Raw genomic sequence first — 8,484 nt, 5'->3', positions numbered from 1 at the left:
GCTCAAAGAGATCAGAGAAAGAGAGAGAGGGGGGATGGCGGGGGGAACCACTTTGTTAAGCCGGGAAGAAACCTGTACAGCCCCCCGAACAAACATTTTGCCGTCAAGGTTACAAAAATATTGCGCGCACGCATAATGCCCAACACATGCATATTGTTTCCGAAGCGTGAGTTGCATTGTTTTTAACAGCATGGCTGCAACAAAACCTCATCACCAGCGTTGTGTTTTTGATCCTGGTTATTGGGGGTTGACGGGTTTACAGTTTTAACCTTTTGCTGGCGGAATGAATTGTTTTGGAGTAATATGAAGATATATTTTCTTTAAAGGTAATGGGGTTAAAAGCGGCTTTCTGTCCTATGCTTGGTAAATGGTTTCCTGTTACTCGCAGATGTGTAAAATACCTTCTTAAGTAAACACAATCTAAATTCTTACAGCAATCTTTTGTTATGTTGTTGGATTCCCTCTCCACCATTATTTTATGTGTGTAGGCTTCCATAAAGCTGAGGATTAATCTGCCTTCCCTGGTTCCGCCCTCATCAATATGCTAATGAAATCCCCTTTTGGGATTATGTCATCACCGGGTCTCTTTGCTTCTCTGTGCAATGCAGGCAGATCATGGCTGGTGGGACGAGCCTCGGTACTCCTCAAGAGCCTTGTGCAAATATCAAACTGCCGATGGGTAGTTGACAGTCTGAAGTAGTGGAGGACGTTCCTAGGCAGGCTGCATTTGGTTGCATGCAGTTAGGTAACACCCGCATGTGATGCTGAGCCTCCATGATTGATAGAACGGCCAGGGATAGTCAGGCTGGGGAGGAAGGACCAAGATGATGCTGGACATCCTCCATCCAGGAAATGAGGCGGGCTCTATCTGACTTGCTGCAGCTTCTATTGCACATTGCGTGTGCAGTGACATCATAATAAGCAATTCGAGTCCAGGAGGGGAGCCGCTACAAGTAAGACTGAAGGGAAGGCCGGAGGTCAGATAGAAGACTGAAGGGAAGGATGGAGGTCAGACTGAAGGGAAGGATGGAGGTCAGATAGAAGACTGAAGGGAAGGACGGAGGTCAGATATAAGACTGAAGGGGAGGACGGAGGTCAGATAGAAGACTTCCACAGTGTTCAGATCAAGCCCTGGACATGGTGCATTGGACCTACAATCCTCCTGTCTCCACATGTTTGCACTCTCCACTTGGTGACAACTAAGAAGGGATTTACCCCTCACTTTTTGGAGAAATTTCCTCAGAGTAGAGGGTTGGAGCCTTGGGTATTCTGGCCATCTGTGCACCTGTTGGGGCATCCCCCCCCCCCCCTTTACTTCCTGTCAGAACATGAATAGAAAGCTCTTCAATGGGGTAATTTTTAGTGTGGAGAAGGGTTAGAACTTGAAGGGTGACCATGCCCCCAACTTGTACAGGCTTCAAGTGGACAGTAAGTCAGAGAAAATCTCCCCAATGGAGGCCACACACAAAAAAGGACCACAAGAGCTGCTAGATCTCCTGTTATAAATATTCAGTGTTATGAAAGCCGATCTCATCGCACTTCAACTCACTGCTCACATGTACCAGAGCACCCCCGAAAGACCAAATAAGAAACAGTGAGAGCGCCACACCAATGGTCAGCTCTGCACAGACTGCTGGTGGTAGGATCTGATTATATACATACAACGATCTCAAAGTGGTGTCCAGACGGATTTGTGGCTACATAATACATAAGCCCTGACGAAGGTGAGATCCTAATCCCTGAAACGTGCTGGCTCTCTTATCCCATTTAAATACTTCATATAAAATAAAACATTTCAGACTCTTTGACCTTTGCTGTGGCTCTCCTGTCGCATCTCACATATTAAGAAAGACATCGGAGCCAGACAGCTTTTACAATTCTACGGAGTTTAAGCCTCGAGAACCTTCATTCCTCCCGCGTATCTTCCTCCGTTCTCAGAATTCATTTTTAGGAAAAATTACAACATTGTTGGCAGCTGTGTGTGTGCGCGCGCTGTTCATATTTACGTGCACTCCCGCCGAGGATTCCTGCTCATAACTAAAAATGGAAAGGAAGAGGGATCTGGCTGCATTTTTGAGATGTTCTCTTCTCGCCTATAGGCTATGGAAGCCTGCTCTCACTTGTTACAGGGTTCTGGCAGAGTATAAATGGCTCCTCTTTTGGCCCCAAAACCAGAAGACACGAGACGTGCTTCCAGAGAAAATAAAGTGACATGCAAAGAGTACGAAGTATGAAGAATAGGAATATCATCAACGTAACTTTGTATTGTGCAGAACCTGTGCGCTGATAGTTACTATGTATGATTAAATGTACGTCTGTTCCTTCTGTCTGCCTTCTGTGTCCTCCCTTCATGTCCTCAGGAAAAGGTCTTGTTGTCGTTCTTGTCCGGGATACAATTCAACATTTATATCTACAACTAAAGACGTTTTATTTTTTTTAGTTTCACCGCATAAGTTGCATTAGTGAAATAAATTAACTTTGCACGATATTCTAATTATTCGAGTTTCACCTGTATAATGTATGTGTGTGGATTTGGTATGGGGACACACTGGGGGCTTCAGCTGCCATTGTGATGTGCGGGGCTTCTGGTGTGTCCCTGTGCCTTTTAAGAAAGAATGGGCTACCTCCTGGTGGACCTGCACCCAATTCATCCTTTGCTATATAGGCTCCAAGATGGCGGCTCTCATAGTTAACATTTTGGACCGCACTATAGAGGCCTTGATGGGGCAGTGTGGCTTCCACATATTTTGACACCAACACTGTCCTTCCTTCTGGAGGGGGGCTACTTTTGTTACCAGACTCAGGAGTTAAATCTTAAAAATACATTCAAGTCCCTGAACTCTGAACAACAAATTCTCTTATTTGTGTGTCACTCCGCTGTAGATCCTCCAATCATCTCTGAATTGGTGCTGACACTGTCCTTCCTTCTGGAGAGGGGCTACTTTTGTTCCTCATGGTCCCTGTGTGTGCTGTAAAGTAGTCACGGCTCCAAGCTCGCTCCCGGGATGGACTACAATCTCAGGTTTAGTTTACCAATTTGTACTGAGATTGTAGTCCATCCTGGGAGCGAGCTTGGAGCGGTGACTACTCTACAACACACACAGGGACCATGGGGAACACAAGTACCCCCCTCCAGAAGGAAGGACAGTGTCGGCACCAATTCAGAGATGATTGGAGGATCTACAGCCGAGTGATACACAAAGAAGATACATTGTTGTTCATAGTTCAGGGACTTGAATGTATTTTTAAGATGTAACTCCTGAGTTTAGTGTCACTGTGATATCAAGCCGCTTGTAGTCACTGCCAGGGCACATATGACAGGGTCACAATGCAGGAACACTATTGTAAGATTGTACATAGCCTCATCACCCCAAAACAGGAAGCGTCTGAACAAGGCCCCTCATAACTAGACCAACAAGTATTATTTTAATTAGATTTTTAATGCAGATTTATAAAATAATATAAAAAAAGAGCTTTTAATAGTACAGTGAAATGTTAAGGGTTCATGCAGACAGGTAACTGAGCCCATACAAAGTGTATGGCAGTGTATTTCCCCAAGCCCGGGAACCGTGTATTCGTGCAGATCTATGGGCGCGGTTTATTATTTTTTGTTTTTTTTTGTGTGTGTCTAGGGATATGCGGCTGTATGGAAGTACCAGTATATACCAGCATTCAGCCATGGACTATCACGTTCTCAAACAATTCATCCCCACACAGCTACCTCCTCATGTATCACTTGCCCCTCCTCTTTCAGATTGTAAGCCCTCAGGGGCAGGGCCCTCCTTACCATCTTGTCTTGAATTGTATTGTGATTGTAATGTCTTCCTTATATTGTAAAGCGCTGTGCAAACTGTTGGCGCTCTATAAATCCTGTATAATAATAATTATAATAATAATGGACTTCTATGGGAGGCTGTACGCAGCACCTGTGGCTCCCTGGTGGGGAAGATACCCCGGTATTTACATTGTGCTGGCTCAGCCACCCGTGTTCATGAGTTCTAAAACCGATGAGCTTTAATAAGCGTGTTTTAGATCTACGCTAACATGTCAAAAGAATTGCAAGCGCGCAGGCAGCGTATTGCAAAAAGTGCGCAGCCTGAACCGGGTCATGTTCATTCCATATCCCTTATCACATAAGACGGATGTCGGAAAAGAAAAAAAAGACTAAAGAATATATTCGCATTCTGGAACATAGACGGCAGCTGCCATCACGTTTAACAGTTGATTTACTTTGATGGTAGGTGCGAATATACATATTAGCATATGGGCACACTAGCTCCGCAGGCGTCGGATATTCATTAACCCCCCCCCCACCGCCCTTCCAGCAGTGGGTTGCCATCTTGAAATGAAGCTGCCTCAAGTGTCTTGTAGCTGTTAAATTGGATTTGTCAGGAAACCAAGTGTCAGCTGCTGCAGGACAGGGTCCACAAAGGCCGCAGCGCTCGTCCATTGTAGGCCGGGTTTAAATAACAATTGATGAGTTTTAGAAGTTGTGCGGATCATTGTGATTTAGGAGGGAAAGCTTTGTGAATAATGCAGAGTACACAACGCACAGCTGGCTAGCAGAATGCTTTCTACAAGGGGGAGGTCACCCCTAGTTCATGCTGCTGTGCTGCCGCTGACTGACAGCCATGAAACCTTAACACAATCAAACAAAGCACTCGAAACGCGCATTACCTTCTCATTTCAATTTCAAACCTTGAAAGGAGAGAAGGGGGGAAAAACAAACAATCGCACATGCGGATATAGAATCGGGCTCTGCACAGGATCCTTGTCCTGGTGCCACAGCAAGGACAAACCGTGTTTTATTCTATATATAATAGTAATGCTTTCTCTACAAGTAATAGTGTCGGGTTTATGCATAAAGAAGATTACAGCTTGGAATACGCGCTTTCAGCTCTTTGACGCGGGACTTGCCTGAAATTTTGGCAAGACTTTGGGTTTTACCCGCTTGCTTTACAATGTTGCAAATAAGGATTTGTAAGTTCTTCCTCTCTCCAGCCTCGTGCACACGGATATGGAGGCTTTTGTAAATTGTGGACGTATTTAAGTGCCCTGGATAACCAGCAAACGGCTGTCCCATAGTAGTGAATGGGTGTAGGTGGCTATATACGGGTTAATGTCGCTACTTGCGTGAACCCCCGTATGCATAAGGCGGTGCGCTTGGCTGCGCCCAGGGCTGTACACCTATACAACCTTATGTCGCAGCCGGTATTCCCAGGTACGGAAGTGCAGCTTACACTTGATGGCCTCATGCACCCATGTGAATGAGACCCTAGTCCTCAGGTTTGCTTTATATATCCCAATCCCATGGAGCATGTACCTATTTTCTCTCCCTCACTCCCACACTGTGTGGCGTGAAGGAAACACCGTGCAATTCCGGTAATTGGAGGGGGGGCATGTTACTCCTCTTCCATTTTTCTTTCTGAGTGGATGCAATCGTGCGTAACCTAAAAAAACAAACAAAAGCTTGCTTTACATACACCTAAAGATTGTTTAATCTGATTATAGTTTGCTTTCCCTGGTGTCCCCCCCCTCCCCTCCCTCCTCCTTCCTCCTTCCTTTATTACACATCTTATGTTGAACCTGGTGGCCTTATCACCGGGTCTCTATTCTCTATGCAATGCAGGCAGATCATGGCTGGTGGGAGGGGTCAGCAAGGGGCTGTACATAGCTTCCTGTAAACATCACGGCGCCCTGCCTCAGTACTCCTCTGAAGAGCCCTCAGCCCTGATGCAAGCAGTGGGTGGGCTCTTGGGAGGAGTTATGCAAATATCAAAATGCCTTAATGGGAGGATATCAGTCTGGAGGAGCGGGCGTTCCTAGGCAGGTTGTATTTGCATTCAGACAGCCCTAGGTAACACCCACATGTGATGCTGAGAGTCCACCAATTAAAGAGCGGAAATCCAATTATTGAAAGGGGTGGGGCCAGGGAAAGTCAGGTTGAGGATTAAAGTGCAAGATAATGCTGGACGTCCTCCAGCCAGGAAATGAGGCAGAGCTCTATCTGACTTGCTGCAGCTTCTAATGTACATTGTGAGAAGCTCCCAGTGTACAGTGACATCGGAGGAAGAGGAGCCGGTACAACACTGTAGGGAAGGATGGAGGTCGGATAGAAGACTGAAGGGAAGGACAGAGGTCAGATAGAAGACTGAAGGGAAGGCCGGAGGTCAGATAGAAGACTGAAGGGAAGGACGGAGGTCAGATAGAAGACTGAAGGGAAGGATGGAGGTCAGATAGAAGACTGAAGGGAAGGATGGAGGTCAGATAGAAGACTGGAGGGAAGGCCGGAGTTCAGATAGAAGACTGAAGGGGAGGACGGAGGTCAGATTTAAAAACCTCCACAGTCTTCAGATCAAGCCCTGGACATGGTGAATTGGACCTACAATCCTCCTGTCCCCACACTGCACCTCCACATCTCCCACTGACTCCAAGCCTGAAGGGAAGGTTGGAGTTCCCCGGAGTTCTTTCATTGGTGGTGATTCAGCTTTTTGTTTCATGGTTTATAATAGTCTGTTACATGTTGATCTCCCATCTTATGTTTTCCCCTCTGTAGACACTTCAGATCCCTCCTCTTCCTTTCTGACTTTTTTTGGGGAAGAACGCCCTCCTCCTCCTCCTCCTCCTTTTGCTCTAGAAGGCCACTTCCCTTGCACATTGTGAACTTAGCACAGTGCACAGGAAAGGGACCCGATCAGCCAAGTCCCGCTGAGCAGTTTTTTTTTTTCCAGGCCTGTGAAAAGAATGAATTATTCAGCAGAAGCATGCCTACAGCCGCCCATTTGGGAGCTTTGATCTGCGAATCAGGCGGCCGCATGAATGCCCTTATTGTCAGTTTATGTGTACACAGTGTGTGAATTATTGAAAATAGTGAGGCCTGAGCCTCATCTGGTAGAGATTACAGTGCAGGCATGCTGGGTGAGGGCCTGTAATTGAATGTCCCCAGATGCTGTTTATTGGCCCACGTCACATGACCCCCCCCTCGCTCTTCCTCCCCATCCTTTGCAGTAAGCTCGTCTCCACAAAACGCAGGGCGGCCAGCCCCCAGCAACATCATGAATGCGTGCGTTACCCCAGCACCTGCCTGGAATATTTTTACCAGCTGAAAATGTTTTGGTTTTTTGGGCTTTTTTTACATTGTTGACATGAAGAGGACGACCCGACTTATTGCCTCAAACCGATTTATTCGTCGTTGACTTGCAAAACTGTTCTTGTGTGCACAAAGGATTTCCTTACTAAGCAGATTGAAAGTGAATGGAACATGGGGAAGAGGGGGGACACTGTTGGCTTTCTGGTCACTTTAGGAGGAGTTTTAGGTTTTTAACCCTCTTTACTCTTAAGAGGAGTCAGACTACAAGACACGGCCTCTGCCCCGGGGGATTGTCCTATATTTGTGGAGCATTGCCCTATTCTTCATCATTGTAAATATACATCAGATGTGTCAGGAGGAGGGCCCAGAGCCGGCCACATGTTACAGAGCAGACTGTGTAACGTTATAATATTCTGAAATATCTCTTTATTTAGGATTTACAAAGTAACACAGTAATAAAAGTAATAAGGGGGAGGGGGGTTAAGGGATGTGGGGGACGCATATATTTTTGGTTTTGAAGCTCTTGTGGTCTTGGGGTTCCCCTGAACCTGAAGCACATCTCTTCTGGAAGTATTGACTTTTCCGTAAGTTTCAGGCTGAACTCTGGCTGCGAAAGCTTTCACCAAAAATGTATCCTTCATAGATACGAATGATATAGATCCACTTTGTGTGCACCAACAGCTTCTACAGACCCAGATATCACCATGCAAATGTAGCAGTGATATCATAACTGTGCTGTGGGAGGGACTCAGGCTCCACCCACTACAGGCTGCCTGCACAATGACTATTGTCTTTATTACAGGAAGCTCCGAGTCTCACACTGGATTACTGCACAGATCTGGAAGAAATACACAGAGCTCACTGAGATTCAGGAAGAACACACAGGACTCTAGTATGAGGACAATATTTGGTTATCCCGGAGTTCAGCTTCTAATAAAACCTTTTTGATTTTGGCTTTCTTCCAAGTAGACGTAAACTCTGACTAAATGACATATAAACTGCGGTGACACCCGTTGTCTGATGACGGAATTATAATGTTTCTTGCTGATAAATAGATCAATGAGGAGGCTGTGTGCTGTGTGGCCGTCTTGTCCTAGGTTGGCATATCTGTAGAATGCTCAGACACGGTCTCCGATGAAGTGATGGAGCTGATGGCGGGCCGTGTTGTGTACTAGGCGGTATGACGTCGTCGTGTTCCACATTCAGATCTGGAGTTGTTTGTACAGAAATCTCGGGAGGTTTCGTTCATTGTCAGACACATCCCTTGATACTTACCCTGATAGCAGAGCGTGTTGTGTCTACACCGTCCTCACCCTGCGTATGCAGCGTCTATGGTGACCAGAGATTCCAACCACATCGCATCTGATATCACAGAATTACAGAACAATCAAAGT

The 8,484-nt window shown here is 46.1% G+C and overlaps 1 protein-coding gene across 1 annotated transcript in view; it reads left to right on the top strand.

The window, feature by feature from the left end:
• TEAD1 (TEA domain transcription factor 1) overlaps positions 1 to 8,484 on the top strand; it is a 157,467-nt gene that overhangs the window by 106,836 nt on the left and 42,147 nt on the right. The window lies entirely within an intron of this gene.

Source organism: Nanorana parkeri, unplaced genomic scaffold (genome assembly GCF_000935625.1).
Source record: "Nanorana parkeri isolate BGI_ZX_2015 unplaced genomic scaffold, ASM93562v1 scaffold10, whole genome shotgun sequence".
NCBI classification, from domain to species: domain Eukaryota; kingdom Metazoa; phylum Chordata; class Amphibia; order Anura; family Dicroglossidae; genus Nanorana; species Nanorana parkeri.
This window is presented reverse-complemented; position numbering and strand designations above follow the sequence as displayed.